Source organism: Taeniopygia guttata, chromosome 11, assembly GCF_048771995.1.
Source record: "Taeniopygia guttata chromosome 11, bTaeGut7.mat, whole genome shotgun sequence".
NCBI classification, from domain to species: domain Eukaryota; kingdom Metazoa; phylum Chordata; class Aves; order Passeriformes; family Estrildidae; genus Taeniopygia; species Taeniopygia guttata.
In genome coordinates, this window is record NC_133036.1 from 20679130 (window position 1) to 20695621 (window position 16492).

Consider the following 16492-nt stretch of genomic DNA (forward strand, 5'->3'; position numbering starts at 1 on the left):
AAGGAACATATGTGAAGTTCAGAGTTACAGTAGACTGAGACTATCATACTTATTTTCTGCAACTGCTGTAATATAACAGCATAACTTGACAAACAAACCTTTGAGTGATGAGCATTCCACAATAGAAGCTATTGCTAGCTCAGATATCATAGAAATTTCACATCATCTCACACTTAAAACTGGCATCACTTCTTTTTTTGGTGAACCTCCTAACCAAATTTTGAAGCCATTTTGTAAGATGGATGTTTAGCGAAATATCTTCAGTGTGTGAGAAGCAGAGGTCTCATCTGGAATCAATTAATTTGAAACAGCTTAGCAACATACTTCCTGGGCTTTGTGTGTGTGTCTGAGTTTTCTACCAGTATTTTAAGCTAAAATCTCTGTACAATTTCCAATGCCATACCCATTTTTATGTTTTTAATCGCACTTCAGCTTTCATTGTTTCTTTGCTGGGGCCAGACCAAGGCTTGGGGACAGAAATGACAAGGTGGCCATTGATTTAAATGGATATCGGGTCGGGAGTTTTATCGGGGTGAACTGAGAGGACTTTATGGTCATTTTGTGCCATCTGTATCTTTGTACATCAGATATGTTGTCTCTTACGGGTCGAGGAGCACGGCACATGGAGTAAAACCTTTTTATAGCATTTTAGGAGAAAATGTAGCAGCCCCGTGTGGGGTTTTGACGCTGAGGACTGTGAGACAGGCGGTCCGCGGGTGCGTTATCCCCGCGGGAGGAGGGCCGGGATCGCTGCGGCTGCTCCCGGGGCGCGGGGCCGGCGCGGCCGCGCTGCGGCGGGCGGGCAGCAGGGGGCAGTGCAGCGCCGCCTCTCCCGGAGCCGCTCCCGGAGCCGCCGTGCCCGCGCCGGGAGCATCCCGCGGGATGCGGGCCGGACCCTCCGCCTCTCCCGGAGCCGCTCCGCTGTGCCCGCGCCGGGAGCATCCCGCGGGATGCGGGCCGGACCCTCCGCCTCTCCCGGAGCCGCTCTGCGCCGGGAACATCCCGCGGGATGCGGGCCGGACCCTCCGCCTCTCCCGGAGCCGCTGTGCCCGCGCCGGGAACATCCCGCGGGATGCGGGCCGGACCCTCGGCCTCTCCCGGAGCCGCTCCGCTGTGCCCGCGCCGGGAGCATCCCGCGGGATCACGCCACGCGCTCCCCGGGCTTTTGCAGCCCTCCAGCCTCCGACCGCCTCCCCTGCGGCCGCGCGGCACGGTCTTGGCTCTGGCGGAGGAGTTTTGGGATGCTGGAAGTACGGTTTGTCTGCAGACAAGCTGACTCCACAGCTGGAGGCTGGACGTGGAATAAGAGCGCGGGCCCGTCTCGGGAGGGTTTTTGCTTGATCTTTCGTTCCTTTTCAAAGGCAGAGACGGTTCATGCCATGCCAAGAGTTCAAAGGTAGAAAAAAAATTATACAGGGAAAAAAAATGTATTTCTTTCAGAGACGTTATCGGGCTTGAGAGCTCTTATAAAGATATCCTTGATAGGAAGAAAAAAAAAAAACACACACACAAAAAAAAAAAAAATCACGTATTAAGCCAAATTGGACTAGTTTTATCTGTTCATATCCAGGTCAGTGGAGCTTACAGCTGAAGGACTGAGAAAAGCAAATTAGTCCGAATCACTTCCATATATCCTGCAGCACCCTGGAATACAAAAGATGTTACTACCCACAGAATTACGGAATGGTTTGGGTGGAAAGGGACCTTAAAGCTCATTTCCTTCTACCCCCTGTCATGGGTAGGGATACCTTCCACTATCTCAGGCTACTCCAAAACCCATCCATGCTGGATGCTGACCAGCAAGGACATATATGATCATATAGGTTTGGAATGGTTGCAGGCATAGCAAGAGGCTTATTTCATCTGCCTTCTTCATTCAGATGTTCTTCTAGACATCCTCTTTGGGGTGTTCCTACAGACTGGCTCTTTGATTTGACTCAGACCAACCACATTGCTTTGTGTAAGAAGGATATACCATAAATATCAGTGCAGAACTCTACAAAATTGCAGAACATCCACTGGCTGCAGCCAGAGAAGTTCATTATGCACTTAATCCAAGTTCTTGCCTACAACAAAGCCAGGCAGCACAGCGCCACGATAGCTGTACAGTTTTCTGTCAACAGCCTGAGAGAGACTATTAATTAAGAATTATCTTGGAGAAACAACCCTCGGTGAGAGCTTCACTGGCCCCTGCACAGGACTGCACATTTCCTGCGCAGGAGTCCTGTCAGTGCCCATTCTCTGTGCTGCAGGGCAGGGAACAGCCCTTCAGCTGCTCCCTGTGCTCAGGCTGGGAGGGAAACTTCGAGCTGCCAGTGCTGCTCAAGGCCCTCCAGAGAAGATCCCACGCGGCAGGGACAGCAGCAGGACAGCAGCAGGGACATCAGCAGGACAGCAGCAGGATAGCAGCAGGGACAGCAGCAGGACATCAGAGGGACAGCAGCAGGACATCAGAGGGACAGCAGCAGGACAGCAGCAGGACAGCAGCAGGGACATCAGCAGGGACATCAGAGGGACAGCAGCAGGACAGCAGCAGGACAGCAGCAGAACAGCAGCAGGACAGCAGCAGGGACAGCAGCAGGACAGCAGCAGGACAGCAGCAGGGACAGCAGCAGGACAGCAGCAGGGACAGCAGCAGGACAGCAGCAGGGACAGCAGCAGGGACAGCAGCAGGACAGCAGCAGGACATCAGCAGGGACAGCAGCAGGACAGCAGCAGGGACAGCAGAGGGACAGCAGCAGGACAGCAGCAGGGACAGCAGAGGGACAGCAGCAGGACAGCAGCAGGGACAGCAGCAGGGACATCAGAGGGACAGCAGCGGTGCCTGCGCCAGTGGAGGCAGCAGGAATTCCGAGGCTGTGTGTGGAGCCGGGTGCCCTGTGCTGAGCAGTGGCCGGAGGAAGGTGACATTAAGGCTCTTTTTGCCTGACAAAGGCATCGGGACTCCTGTCACGGCTCGCCTGCGGTGGCTCCCAGGCATCCTGGTCCCGCCGAGCTCTGCTGGCTCCACCAGCCCTAATTTAGCTCCTCGGCTTTGAAGTGCTGGCTTAAGCGAATTCTAAGGGTGTTTTGCGTGTGTGGTTGATTGTTTTTTTTTTCCCTCCAAAGTTTGGCAATGAGTGAGAGCCCTCTCCCTTCTGAAACAGCAAGAGTTCATCAGAATTCTTAATTGGAATGCAACGGCAGGCAGAGTTGAAGTAGTAGAAATCAATGTAAATGGATTAAAAGAAAAGGACCAAGTAACTGAATGTAAAAAGGGAGCCAGAGTGATTGGTGAACAGTGCAGCAAGAGGTTCCCAAATATAATTCATTATTACAATGATGATTAATGTTCATCAACAGGTAGACTGTAGCTACATTATAGATACACTAACAGAAATTGTGGATCGTGAAGCATGATAATGTAGACAAAGTTGGATAGGACTTTGATATGTGAATGTCAGCTGTAGGAAATGCCTGTCTAGACAGAAATTGCAATTAAGGTTTCATTCGATGGTGTTGCTGCAGGCTGACCCTGTTGCTGTGAGCCCCCAGTGATACTGTGAGGACACCAGCCCATGCCGGGAAACACTGGAAAGATGAACAGGAGGAATTTCATTCAAAACCTCTTGAAAACAGAGTTTTGTGTTTGTGAGCTGCACAGCACTGAGCATTTATCTCCCCTATCTTTGTATGGTGCAACTGGTGCAGGTTTTTGTGCCCTGTGAGCAAACTTGGCTTAAGCTCAGCCCGGCTGGGTCAGGTTTGTCCCTGGATCCTGTCCTCCAAACCTGGAGAGGCAGGAAATCAGTGCTGTGCCCTCCCATGTGAGCCCCCAGTCACACAGTCCAGGCTACCTGGGAAGCCAAATCCCAGTGACAGGCTGCTTCTTCTGCCCCACATTTTAGTGCTCTTTCTTTTACATCAGATATTCCAGGGGAGAGAGTCACGCTTAAGGTTAAACTGCTGCCATATAAACTCTGGTTCAACATAATTTTGATCCCAGTGAGGTTGCTGATATATACTTTTAAATAAAATCAAACTTCAGAAACACATTAATTGGTCTCAGTGGTTAAGTTAAATAGTTAAATACATGAATACATATCATTCTGCCAAGGCTAAGTCATTAGTTCAGTGGAAAGCAGAAATGATGGCTCTATTGGAATCAGGAGACTAAGCCCTATTTCCATTAATGCTAACTGTTTTATTAATACATGCGTAGGTCAGCATTAAGTAATAAATTTAAATGGTCTGCCCCTTCTTGATTTAAAGTCATTATCTCACAGATCCTGGCTGGTGAATGAATAACTCTGTTACTCCTTTAATCTTTTATCAACTAGGCCTTTTTAGGTTTTGTTTTGGGTGGGTTTTTTTGGTTTGTTTGGTTTGGGTTTTTTTGGGTTTTTTTTTTTTTTTTTGTGTGTGTGTGTAGACATTGCAAGGCAAACCAAAGAAATAGACCTTTTGCAAAGTTGGCTGGCATTTGAATCATTTATAGAGGTGACTGGAAAACTTTGCTGAAAGGAGCAGGTAAAAATTGCAGCCTTCAAGGAAAATGGCTCAAGGAAAATGCCATTCAAAAAGTTTACCCCTAATTTTTTGACAAAGTTTAATTTGATAAAGAGAGTCCTGAGGCAAATACAGGACTTTGAATGGCATTTAGAAATTAAGAAAGGTCTCATTAGAATAGAAAACACAGTTGAAATGTTGGATTCAATTCTAGGATTCAATCTCACCCTCCTCAGAGCAGTGCAGCATCACTCAGCTCATGGCAGATCATTCAAGACAAGGTTTTAGTGCATTTCTTGCTTTTAGGGCACTTCCTGTTCAGGCAGGAATGGTTATGAACTGTTTTCCAGGAAGGAGCAATATTGGAGCAGCTGAATGCTGCCAGGTTAATTCAGCAGGTCCAGAGCACTGATCAAACCCTCCCATTCCATATTGCATGAGCCACAGGGATCAGCAGCTTGGTGGAACTGAGAATCACTCCAACATTTATCCAGTGCACATGGAGAACAGACTTTTTTTATGATAATGGTTCCTTCCCATTCTCTTTCAGGATATTTTTCTTGCAATTGAAATTCCAGAGATCTTCAATATTTCACATTAATGAAAAGTCACTGTTCATTCACAGTTTCAAACCCAATTTCTCCAGATGCAAGAGGTTCCAAAATTTTGAAAAGCAGCTGAACAAAAATTTTACTTGGGGCTCTGATTCAAATAGAAAATTTTGTCCAGTGCTGATTGTTGCCTTTTTATTTGTTACTGTTCCAATTATAGCTGGTATAGCTGGCAGAATATGGCTGATTAGTATGCATTTCAGTTCTTTTTAACACAGTGGCAATTTCCATAGCATTTCTCTTTCTAAAGCAAGAAGAAAACAGAGCAGGCAGTGGCATTTGCATGCAAACAAATTGTCATTTACATACAAAAGGGCTGATTAGGTAGCAATACAAGTGGCTGTAGGTCAGACAGCTTGTAGGTCATAATTACTTTTTCTGTCCTTAAAATCATGAATTTTGTAATATTTATATGAAAAAAATATACTCATCAATTCTTTATGTTCATGTTTCAAGTATTGAGTTACAAATCCTCTTAGAGATCTCTAGTTTTCTGTGGTGCTATGGCTACAGCCCTGTAAGTGAAACTGGTTTTAGCTGATCCCTTGCTCAGTGCTTCCCAACCCAGTGCTGCAGGTCACAGTCCACTGCCCTCGACAAAAAAAAGCTGATTTGGAGCATTCAGAGCTGACTGGGGCATCTGCATGCCAGGGCTCACAATGAACCATGCAGAGCAGCTGAGACTGATGTCTCTGTGCCCTTGGAGTCCAGCCTGTGCTCCTGACCTTGGCTTGGGGTCTCTCAGGTTCCTGAACCTTCAGCTGGAGTTCACTCACCTTGCTGAGGTGTGTATGAGATTCCTTGCCCCTCAGTTTGTCAGATCCTGCTCTCTTTGTGCAGCTCCAAATCTAATATTCAGTGAACATTTCACCCCCAGACTTTCCCACTTTGCAATGCAAACTTTGCTCTGCCCTGCCATAACCTCACCTTTAGCAGGTACAGCAGCCTCCTCTGACCTTTCTTTTTTAATTTTCATATTTATCCTTGACTCAGCCAGCTCCACTTGTGTTCAAAAGTGGAGACATTCTCCTCAGCGTCCTTGAGTCAGGCTTATCCAACATTTGCCTTCTCCTCTGACTCTTCCTACTCCCTGAATTAAGCAAGGTTTCCATGTCCAGCCTGCAGGGCAATCACACCACTCACTATGAGCTTGGAGCTGATGTCCAGTGACTTTCTGCTGACATTATTTCACTTTTTGGATCCAACAGCAAAAGCTCATTTGTCTGTGTATTTGTCTCAGTAGATGTCAAAGTGCTGGGAACAGTTAAAATTAAGTCTCGGTACATTCAATGACTTCAATAATTATTTACTTCATGACAAAGAAAACCCCACATTGAAATGAGGCAAGAGCATGATCTGAGAAATACCTGAGCACTCTCCTGAGAGAGGAAGTGGGAACCAGCCCTGCTGCCTCACTAGAGAAGTACAATATGCAGCTGTCCCATGGAACTAGGACATGATGAACTCCATGGAAAAGGTAGCACCAAGATTCGCTCCAGGCTGCAGTGATGTGCTGTCATTCTGGACCATCACAAATTACCAAATTTGTGGTGGCTGCTGGCCACTGCTTTAAAGAAGCAGTCAAAACACATGAGGAAAATTGAAAGTCAAAAGTCAAATTGCTGGGTTTTTTCCTCATGGCATGGACTCAATATTGAGTTTCTCTTTATTGTGCTCTTCAGTGCGCGTTTTACTTTTGGAAGGCACTGGAAATATCCACCGTGGTTAATACATGGTAAAAACTTTGTTATTGTGGTTAGCAGCTTTTTAAAATTATTTTTATGAGCAGGCAGGTTTAAGCTGTTTATCTGATGTTTGCACCTCCTGGTTAAATTCAGACTGGTGAACCTGATCTAAAGCAGAGAAGTAGTGCTGGAGTCCGTGGGATTATTCACTGGCACTGGGATTATTGAGCAGCACCCTTCATGTGCCATTTCAGGGAGTTTGGTGGTTACACTGAGTTTGTGTTTGAGTTTAGATGGAGTTGTGCATCCCAGGGCTCATCCAGGTTTTGGTCCTACCAGTGTTAGGAATGCTCTCAATATTCCATCAAATGGATGAAATTGTATTAATATGCGTTTAATTATCCAACCAGGTTGAAATGAGTTGGGCTGAAATAACCAGTTCTGCAGAGGAAGTGCCAGTTCGCAGATCAGCCAAGAGTTACCAAGATTTGCAGCTGCTCGTTGTCCTGACCTTGGCTTTTTTGGGATGAGCTGGAGATCAGGGCAGGTGCTCCTGGAATTTCTGCCTTCCCAGCATCCTGAGGGCTCCTACCAGACTGTGCAGTGTCCCTTGTCACTGAGGGACTGGGTGCAATTCTGTATTTTGATCACAGAACTGTGAAATCCTGCTTGTAACTTTCCCCACAAACAGTCTAGGAAACAGCTCAGCCTTTATGGTATTTCCCTTCAGAAATGAGTAAACAGCAAGTAATTTCTTGGAAGTTGTAAGTTATAGAAGAGCTACCAAAACTCAGGACTTTTAAATTCTATTTATTTTGCCCCCCACACCCCTCCAATATTTACAGAAGATCATTGATACTTTATCAATAAAATAATGTAAATGAAATTAATCACTTCTATAAAAGACTTTTCCATTTGTATTTAGTGATTTTGCCTACTGCAGGAGACAAGGAGAATGTTTTTGCCTAGAGGCATCTCCCATCTGGAAATCACATCCATTTTTACTAGAAATGAAATAATTCAAAATAAACTGGAGTAACGCTTGTGTTTTAACTGTTTCTATATTCTTTAAAGAATGCTATATTTAACCCATAATTGCCTTGGGCATTTTTATTACTCTGTGTTAATGAATGCTAATTGCTTGTTGAATTGGAGATCAGCAGCTCCTCCTTTAACACTTTTTCACTGATGTTACCAGGAGTGTTTGCTCAAAGAGGAAGGTTTCTCATTTCTCATGTTAGTTATATGTGCAACTCCTTTGGCTTAATGGAAAATGCATAAAATTGTGAGTACATTGGCTCCTTTTCTCATTCTTACTAATTCATTATACACATTTCCCCTCTGGGCTTTACAGAAGGCCCCAAGTTTTCTTTTCCAACAAATCAGAAACATCCCAAATTTTTAAGACTTTATCAAGAATTTTAATGTAAATATTTCCTCATCTATATCCCATGCCCCAAAATAATTTGCCTGTTGTCTAGGGGAAGGCAGGCATGCTCATTATGCTTTTTGCAGCCGGTATCCTGTGAATTGAGATGTCACTCTGCATGACAGGGATCCTTTCCCCAGCTGTGCTGTGAAGGACAGATGCCTTTCTGCCATGAAAGACTAGAAAAGTTCTGTTGCAGAACGGGTTTTGCCACATCTCAGTCATTTCTATCATCCATGCAACTGCTGCTAATATTAGGGGTGTATCCATGGCTGTGTTGTTGGAGCTGTGTAGGGAACCGAGTGAGAGATTGCTATGTATTAATTATGACTTCTAATTATGTCCTTTTAGTAACCTCCTCATGTCCCGAAAGAATCTTAGAATGAATGGAGTCTAATTCCTCATTTATGTGGAGGAATTCTCTCAGTAATCATATTCAGAATGGCAAATCAGCCGAGAGCACAGTGTCTGCATTGACTAGTTTCTGTTTTTCTGCAGGCAGTGCGACCAGGGCTTTGACTTGATCATGGCACAGATTAATTCATCCAGGTGCTTGTATTTGAGGAAAGAGAAGGCTTAAATCTGCTTGATTTTCCTATTGAAGAGTGTTCTTTCACCTGACTAGGGGAGTCTGTGCCCACTCCCATTTCTTTTGGGGGGAATTGTTGGGAAGCATGGATGTGATGAAATCTCTTGTGCTACCCAGGCAAACCCTTTTGCTTCTCAGCAGCATTTTTATGTCTCAGTGCCATGCCATCCAAAGAGCAGCTCCCAAAAAATGCTTTTAATACAGGTTAACCTGACTGGGAAATAATTTCACCTTGTTTAGAAGAAAGAGATTCAGCCTTTCAATGAACATCCCATCAAGTCTGGTACAGGGATCCTCCTGGACCTGCCATGCCTCCTGTGCTCCTTCTGGAGCAGCATTCCCAAATGGTGCTGTGAGGCTCACTTGGGAATGCCAGAACACTGCCTGCAGTCTGCTGCTGGTGCCAAAAGGGTTAAACCCCGTGGACCAGCTATCTGTATGGAGCTGCAAACAGCCTCAATGGACATCAAAAAGGGACTGCAGCGACTCCTTGATCAAAGCTCAGGTAATTTAATTATTTGCCTTCATGAATCAAGGGCTCCTTGAACAAGCTCGGGATGCCTGGATATTAGAATATGGGAAATTTATTGTTGCACTCCTTCTAATGTTCCAACATCAAAGAGAGCCTGTTCCTATAAACAAAGCGGTGGGAAGTCAAAGAATTCAAGTAAAAGCTAATGTGAAGAGACTCAGTTTTCTAAGGTCTTTGTGAGCTGGAAATTAAGATGACTCCTGTGGGGTGAGATATTTACCACTGTAATTCTTTGTGTCTGTTTTATGTAAGAAAACATCTGTCCCACGCTGAAATCCTCAGCTCCCGCTCCTGTACAGCCACTTAGTTGCCGTTGTTCTCCCTGTTCATCGGTTTTGGGCGATGTTTTGCATTTTGGGTTGCAAATCACTCTGTGCCAAGCTCTGAGTGGCTCTCTGACCACGTCACACGATGAAATTCCAATTAGCACGTCGCAATTAGACTGGGCAGCCCTGTGCGGGGGCGGCGGCTCCCGCAGCATCCCGGCCCAAAGGCGGGATAAATTCCGGGGGGGAGCGCAGCTCAGCCCGAGCGCTCCCCGAGCCTCTCACGGCGGCAGCGGTAGCTCACAATTACTGAGGCGAAAATGGACTGGCATTTTTAAAAACCCAGCTATGGCGGAGAAGCTTGTGTTGCCACCAGAATGGATCCTCCACCCGCAAAACTAAATGTCGTTTTATTTCTTGGAGAGATGAACTCCTTTGTATCTTTCCCTTCTCTTCTCATTTTAACATTCTCTTTTCTCGGTCTGCCAAATCTTCTTTTGCAGCTGGGGCCTGACCCCTGTTGTTTCCTTGTTCATGGAGCAAACATAAAATACTAGAATTTCTTCTGGTAAGTGCCAGCCTCGATGTGTTTGTTGTGTGTTTATGTGCTACGTCATTTCTGCATAAAAGCTCTCTCCTTGCCTGTGGTGCCTTGGTTTTGGATGCATTTTATTCACAGCCCGCACCAGCCCTATGTGTGAAGCTGCTGCTGAAGGCAGTGAGATGTCTGTGCTTTCTCGTGTCTCAGCAGGAGCCAAAATAAATTACTGGGAGACAAATCAGCAGAGAGAGGAAACAAATGCAGCCACTATGAGCAGTGACAAATGTTTCTGAGAATGATATAAAAGTTATCTAAATAGAAAATAAAACAGTGGCTCATTCCACCTGCTCGTATTTACCTGTGAGATAAGAGCCACAAATTTCTAATGATGCAGATCCTTTTACAAATGAAAGTTTTTTTTCTTTACAAATGAGATGAAAATATTTTAGAGGAAGGGCTGTAAAATGCAAAATAGGATAAATAAACTGCTTAATTATTTTATACAACACAGTGAATAATTAAGGTAGCAATGCGGTATTCTGGACCTCACTGGTAAGGAGCTCTACAGAGAATTTTGTACAAAATGGTGAGAGGATGCTTGGAGAGATCTTCCTCTGCTTGGTGTAAAGGTGTAACCTTCATCTACTGGTTAACCATAGAACCGTTCTATCAGCTGGGTGTATATCCGTTCCCTACAGATCACAGAATTTAATCAACTGAGTTCCATTTTAGAGTCATTCCAAATTCCTACAACAAAACCCAGGCAACTGTTATTGGAAAAATGTTTCATTTGAAACTTTTAAAACTGTTTGGTCCCATTTTTCAGTTTCTTTAATTTGGTCAGGGAACTTTTAAGCCTGAAAGACCTTGCTTTTAATTTCCATAAACTAAACATGGTCAGTTTACTACCAGGTGAAAATCTTATTCCTTATTTTCTGAGAAGTCAACCACAGAAAGGTGATTATTTTGCTCAAGGGGAAGTTGCTTGGTTAGGATTTCCAGTAGCATCCAAGACAGCCTGGCAGGATTGCCAAAAAGTTTTCCAGACCAGGCTGGATGGGATTTGGAGCAACCCGATCTTGTGGAAGGTGTCCCTGCCCGTGGCAGGGGGTGATTTTTAGGATCCTTTCCACCCCAAACCATTCTCCTGTTTGAGAACACGCACCCCTCTTGGCTGTCAGTGGCGGAGCTGCTGCGAGTTCCTGCTGCCAGCAGGTTTCTGGCAGCCCCAGCGTGCCCCGAGCTCAGAGGTGCCCTGGGCAGTGCATCAGGCAGTGGCAGAGCTCATGGTCGTGCCATTACCAGAGGAGGAGGAATTGATTAGCAATAACACACTTCATTAACACTGCACTTTCTCAATCATTGTAATTGTGGCTCTTCCCCTAAAACATCAAGTGGATCAGGTTTTGTTTCAACCAAATCAATCTAATGTGTTAGAATTTACATAATTTCCTCTCATTTCGTTTATGGAGCAGCAGGAATTTTAATTTGCATTGTCTGTATAGTCTATAATCAAAGTGTTAAGAGCGCAAGGTTTATTCATTATGTATGGCATGTGGTGACAAATTTGCATAATGGGCCACATCTTGCTGAAATGTTCCTTCTTTCCCCACACCCACCTTGGCAATTTTGTCTCTAAGTGATTTTCTATAAACCTGGTAATTCAATTACACAGGACTTTGAGTCCCTTGGAATATTTAGTGGGGACAAGTTTCCCTATAAAAATTAAAAAGTGGATAAAATGTCATCCTGAAAGATGAGAAGAGCCAAGGGAAATCCTTGAAAACTGGGCTGTGTTTCCTGATTTAAAGAGAAAATTGATATAAATTCATTGTTGCTGTTGCTGTAGAGTAAAAGTTAACAGAGGATGAATAGAAAGGTGCCTTTTATGTTTGTTTAGTGGCAATTCCTACATAGACTGCTTCCTATGAAAATTTCAGGTCTAAGTTAGGGACTAAAAAGCCATTAAGCAATTAAGGTGCTATAAATGAAAACCTCCATCATAGACTATTGTCTGCCAAGGCCAACATTTGCTTTATGAAAATGAAGTGCTTAGCACAACTTAATTTTTTAAATAGAAGATTATTATATTTTAGCACATAGAGAAAAAAATGTAGGAGCTAAAAATATTATCTAAATGAGGGATTATATGCATCCTTTGGTTTGGATACCCAGGCCCTTCATGGAGCATCTCAGAACATGAGTTCTCATTTAGACCTTCAGTTGGTGAGTTTTGATGTGGCACAGTTTCATTCTCCCTTTTGCAGCATCAGGATAGTCAGACTAAAATGTAGGAGTTTATACTTACTTCTATTTTATCCAGCTATCTTATAATCCAACAGTATGAACAATATCTTCTATATACTAGCATGAACAGAAATTCAGATAGTACAAGATTTATCTACCTTTGATCAAAGCTAAGTTCCTGACAGAAATGCAGAACATCTTTAGATGGCAGCCACACTCTTTGTAAGAGAGTACATGGACAGCTGTTTCAGTCCTTTTAGGAAACATTCATACAGATAATTTTGTTAAAACATCCTCAAATCCCTCATCTGAGGTGAAGAGTTCAAAACTCCCAAAGTGCATTGTATTATTTTAGCTAAGAAAAGGGGCTGTGGGTGTAGTACATGCATGATGACTTGTGTTTGCAAGTTATGTAAGGAGAGGAGCAGACACAAATCTGACATTTGAATCATGAATCTTTCAATCTCTGCTTGAAACTGGAGTGAAACTTTGACAAGGCTGTTGGCACCCAAAGTCTGCCAAAAGGCTTTTGAACAGTTCTGTCACTGTGGATGCAACAACTGCACACAGGAAAAGGAGAAGGAGCACTCTGAGTTCACATTACCGAAGTTTTAAGAATAATGCCTAGAGAGAAGGTTGCTCAGTTGGTTTAGAGAGGTGCAAAAGACAAATGTAAAGCCACTTAGCCTTTGAGAGAAAGAAAATCCCAGGAAAGTGGAGGCTCATTTTGCACTGGTTCACCACTATAAGGTCCTATTAAGGTGATTAAGCTGTAACATTCTCAAGCCCTAATAATGGTCACTTCTTTTCCCAGCTTTTCACAGAAGCTGCTGTAATGTGCTGCCCAGTCTTTGAAAATGCCATCTCCCTCTGCTCTCCAGCTCCTCTGGCAAGACCTCTTTTGCCTACTTTCCATCTTTTTACATGCCTGCTTATTTTCCTGCCATTTCTCCACATCAATTAAATGCTGTTTAAAAATCTGAAAGGATCTCTCAAGGTTTACAGAGAGACACATAGAAAGGGCAAGTCAGTCTTGGGTGTCTCTTTGCCCAGCCACATTCTCAGAGATAAACGATGTGTGTGCCCAGGATTCACATCCTTAGAGTGCTCCTGGATGAGCTTCAGATGTGGGGGTGAGGGAACGTGTACAGATTTTTAAATTGTTTCCAAACCCCATACCCATTTTGGGCAGTTGCAGGCACCGCAGACTGATCCTGGGAGCCTTGCAGAATATTGTTGTCGAATTGAAATCTCTCATACCAGGTTCTGGAATCTGCTCAAACATCAGCACATCTTGCTGGTCATTAAGCACCAGCTGAAAAAACACCCAAAAATTGGAATGTCCCCAGAGCTCCTGCTGGTCACCAGCAGGGAGCCAGCCTGTCCAGATGAGAATTACTGTCCCCAAAAGGCCAAGGAAAAACAGGGAAAAGTTGAAATATGGGAAGGGGCATATATTAAGGGAAATACCATTTCATCCCATCCAAGGACATGCCCTCTCTGGGAACTGCATCTGGAGGCTGAAGGAACCAGGAGCAGCTCTGTATTTGTATTAAGACAGGGAATTAAATGCAGGGTAACCACGAGCAGCCCTGCATTTGCATTAACACAGTGATTTAAACCAGCCAGGTCAGTTTGGGTAATCTCAGTCTGCAGCAGCACCTCTGAACTGGCTCTGTTGGCTCTGTCCTCTTTCTAGGGGAATCAGTGCTGCTGAAGTCTGAGCAGTGCACTTAGCCTGCCACTGCCATGAGAATAAAATGCAACAGTCAGGGCAATATATCTTAACCCAGCTCAGCAGTTCCTGGCTGCTGTAGGTGCTATCGCTCCCAGCCCGCTCCCTGCAATTTCAGATACAGTTTTTCTTGTCCGTGGCTTCAGCAGCTGTCATGTAGATCAGGCTCCAGCCCAAATCTCTGTCTGTGGCACGCTTAGTGAATAAGAAAAATGTGTTTTACAACTCAGTGTGAGAGATGAAAGCCAAATCAGATAAAGTTAAAATGTTTTACAAGTTTAGCGAGTCGTCTCCTGAAATGGCTACAGAACTTGGGCAGCCACTAAAACAAAATGTACATTAATCAGCTGAAATAGCAGCTATTTGTTGTAAATGCTGTTATGTACAATTAAGGAGGATCACTTTTATTTTTGTGAAAGACTATAGCTAATCCAATTAGAAAAGTGCCTAGATTAGGGTATTTAAAAGACCAACTGCACCTCCTCCAAGGGGATGTTTCATCTTTTACTCAGATGTAGTTTGGACAAGACTTAGGCAGGCTTGGGTCAGTCACTGGGATTGGTTTTCAATTTGTACTCTTCTTGTTTTGGAACATGGAATGGGATTTTTTTTTAATAGTATCATCCAGGGCTTTTACATTGCAAATATGTTCCTCTTCCAGAATCTGTGCTTCTTGACTTCTCAAGCTCTGTTCTTATGGCACTTTAGGTTTTTCACATCTGGAGTTTCCTACACTCAAAGCTGTACGCTGCTTACACGTGATGGTGTTTCAGGAGCCACCCATTGCCTATGTCCTTCTTTGCCTGCCTGAGTCAAAGTCCAGAAATTCCTGGTGTTCCTTTTTTATTCGGTAGTGCATAGAGGTAATTTTTTTGATAATTTATGTGATAAGATAAAAGTGAAAGTAGAAACCCCTTGTCTTTAGTGCCATTATTTATAGGGTGCTTTGAAACTCTTAAAAGTATTGGTGTTGATAGCTTTCAATGGAACTAGATCTGCTGCAAATAGACAAAAGATTCCACTAATGGTTCTTTCTCTCCTTGATCCTGTTTCAATCCAGGAACTATACAAACAAAACAAAACAAAACCAAACAAACAAACAAACAAAAAAAAAACCCCACATAACAAACAAAAAAACTCCAAAAAAACCCCAAACCAAACAAAAAAAACCAAAAAAAACCAGTGGGCTTAGACCTATTAAAACCTATTTAATAGGTTTTTGGAAACTTTTTTAATCAGGGAAAGATCAGCAACATGACACTGCCAGCTCGAAAGGAAAAATGAAATATCTTGTACCTCAAACAAGTGCTACAAGTCTTTGTGAGGCAATGGCTGTATTTTTTCCCCTACCTGATTAGATTTTATAAATATCCTGCCGTGTTCAGGTGTGTTCTCATCTGCCCATCAGCAGTGCAAGGCTGTGCTGCCCTCGCAGCTGACAAGCAGCCAGCAGCTGCTAATGACAGCACTGGGATTTTTGGCACCTTTTTTACACCGCACTGACTCCATGCTCACGGGGTAATTATCTCTCGGCTCTGCTCCGTGGCACTGAGCACAGCGTGTACATCACTACTCCTTCCAGAAATTTCCCAAGAATTTCTTATGATTTGAGGGGAAAAGAACCCTTCACTCCATATATGATTCATGCAAGGGTATTACCAATACCAGTTCCTTGTTTCTCTTTTCTGAAATGCTTTCAGTGAATTTTGGGCAGGTTACAGTATTGGGATAGGGGATGATAAGCAACTTTGTATATTCTTGGATATCAAAGGAATCCTGGCACATATTTGTGTGGAAGGCACTGGAACTTTTGAGGATGGTTAATAGGGTTCAACGCAGACAAAGGCAGAGATCATGGAGGTGTGGTACCTAGACTTTGTTTCATGTAATGTTTGACCCTGCAGGAAGCTCTTTATGGGCTCCATCATAGGAGCTGAAATATAAAATAGACTGAGCAGTGCCAGAGGCAAGAAGAACTCTTTGCTCCATATGCCCTTTCTCAGATGAAAGACAGATATAAAAATAATTCTTATTTATAAATTTTCGCCCCAATGTTGCTTTATCTTTCACCTTTCCAGTGCCTGGATCTTTTATCCTATGTCTCTACTGCCTATTTTTCAATATTCTCATACCATGGGTTCCCTTTTCACATTCTTGATCTCCTTCAGGTCCATGAGATTCTTCCTGCTGAGCTGGCTCAGGTGTAAGGGTTTGCAGTGCCACATACAGTGGATTCCCAGCCTCAGTTCAGGGATCCCCTTTTGCTCTCCTTTTATTGTTGGGTTTGCATTTCTTCTTTTTTTTTTTTTTTTTTTTTTTTTTTTTTTTTTTTTAATGTGATTTTAATTATTTCAAGCATAATTACATAC

The 16492-nt window shown here is 43.8% G+C and overlaps 1 protein-coding gene across 9 annotated transcripts in view; it reads left to right on the forward strand.

Annotated features, from left to right (window-relative positions):
• CDH11 (cadherin 11) overlaps positions 1–16492 on the forward strand; it is an 89896-nt gene that overhangs the window by 3062 nt on the left and 70342 nt on the right. For 2 of the 9 annotated variants that reach the window (XM_072934440.1, XM_012571472.5), the window contains exon 1: positions 9045–10168. The exons of 5 other annotated variants lie outside the window; for them this stretch is intronic. The gene's annotated coding sequence lies outside the window, so the exon portion shown is untranslated. 2 more of the 9 variants (XM_072934438.1, XM_072934441.1) reach the window with 2 other exon arrangements.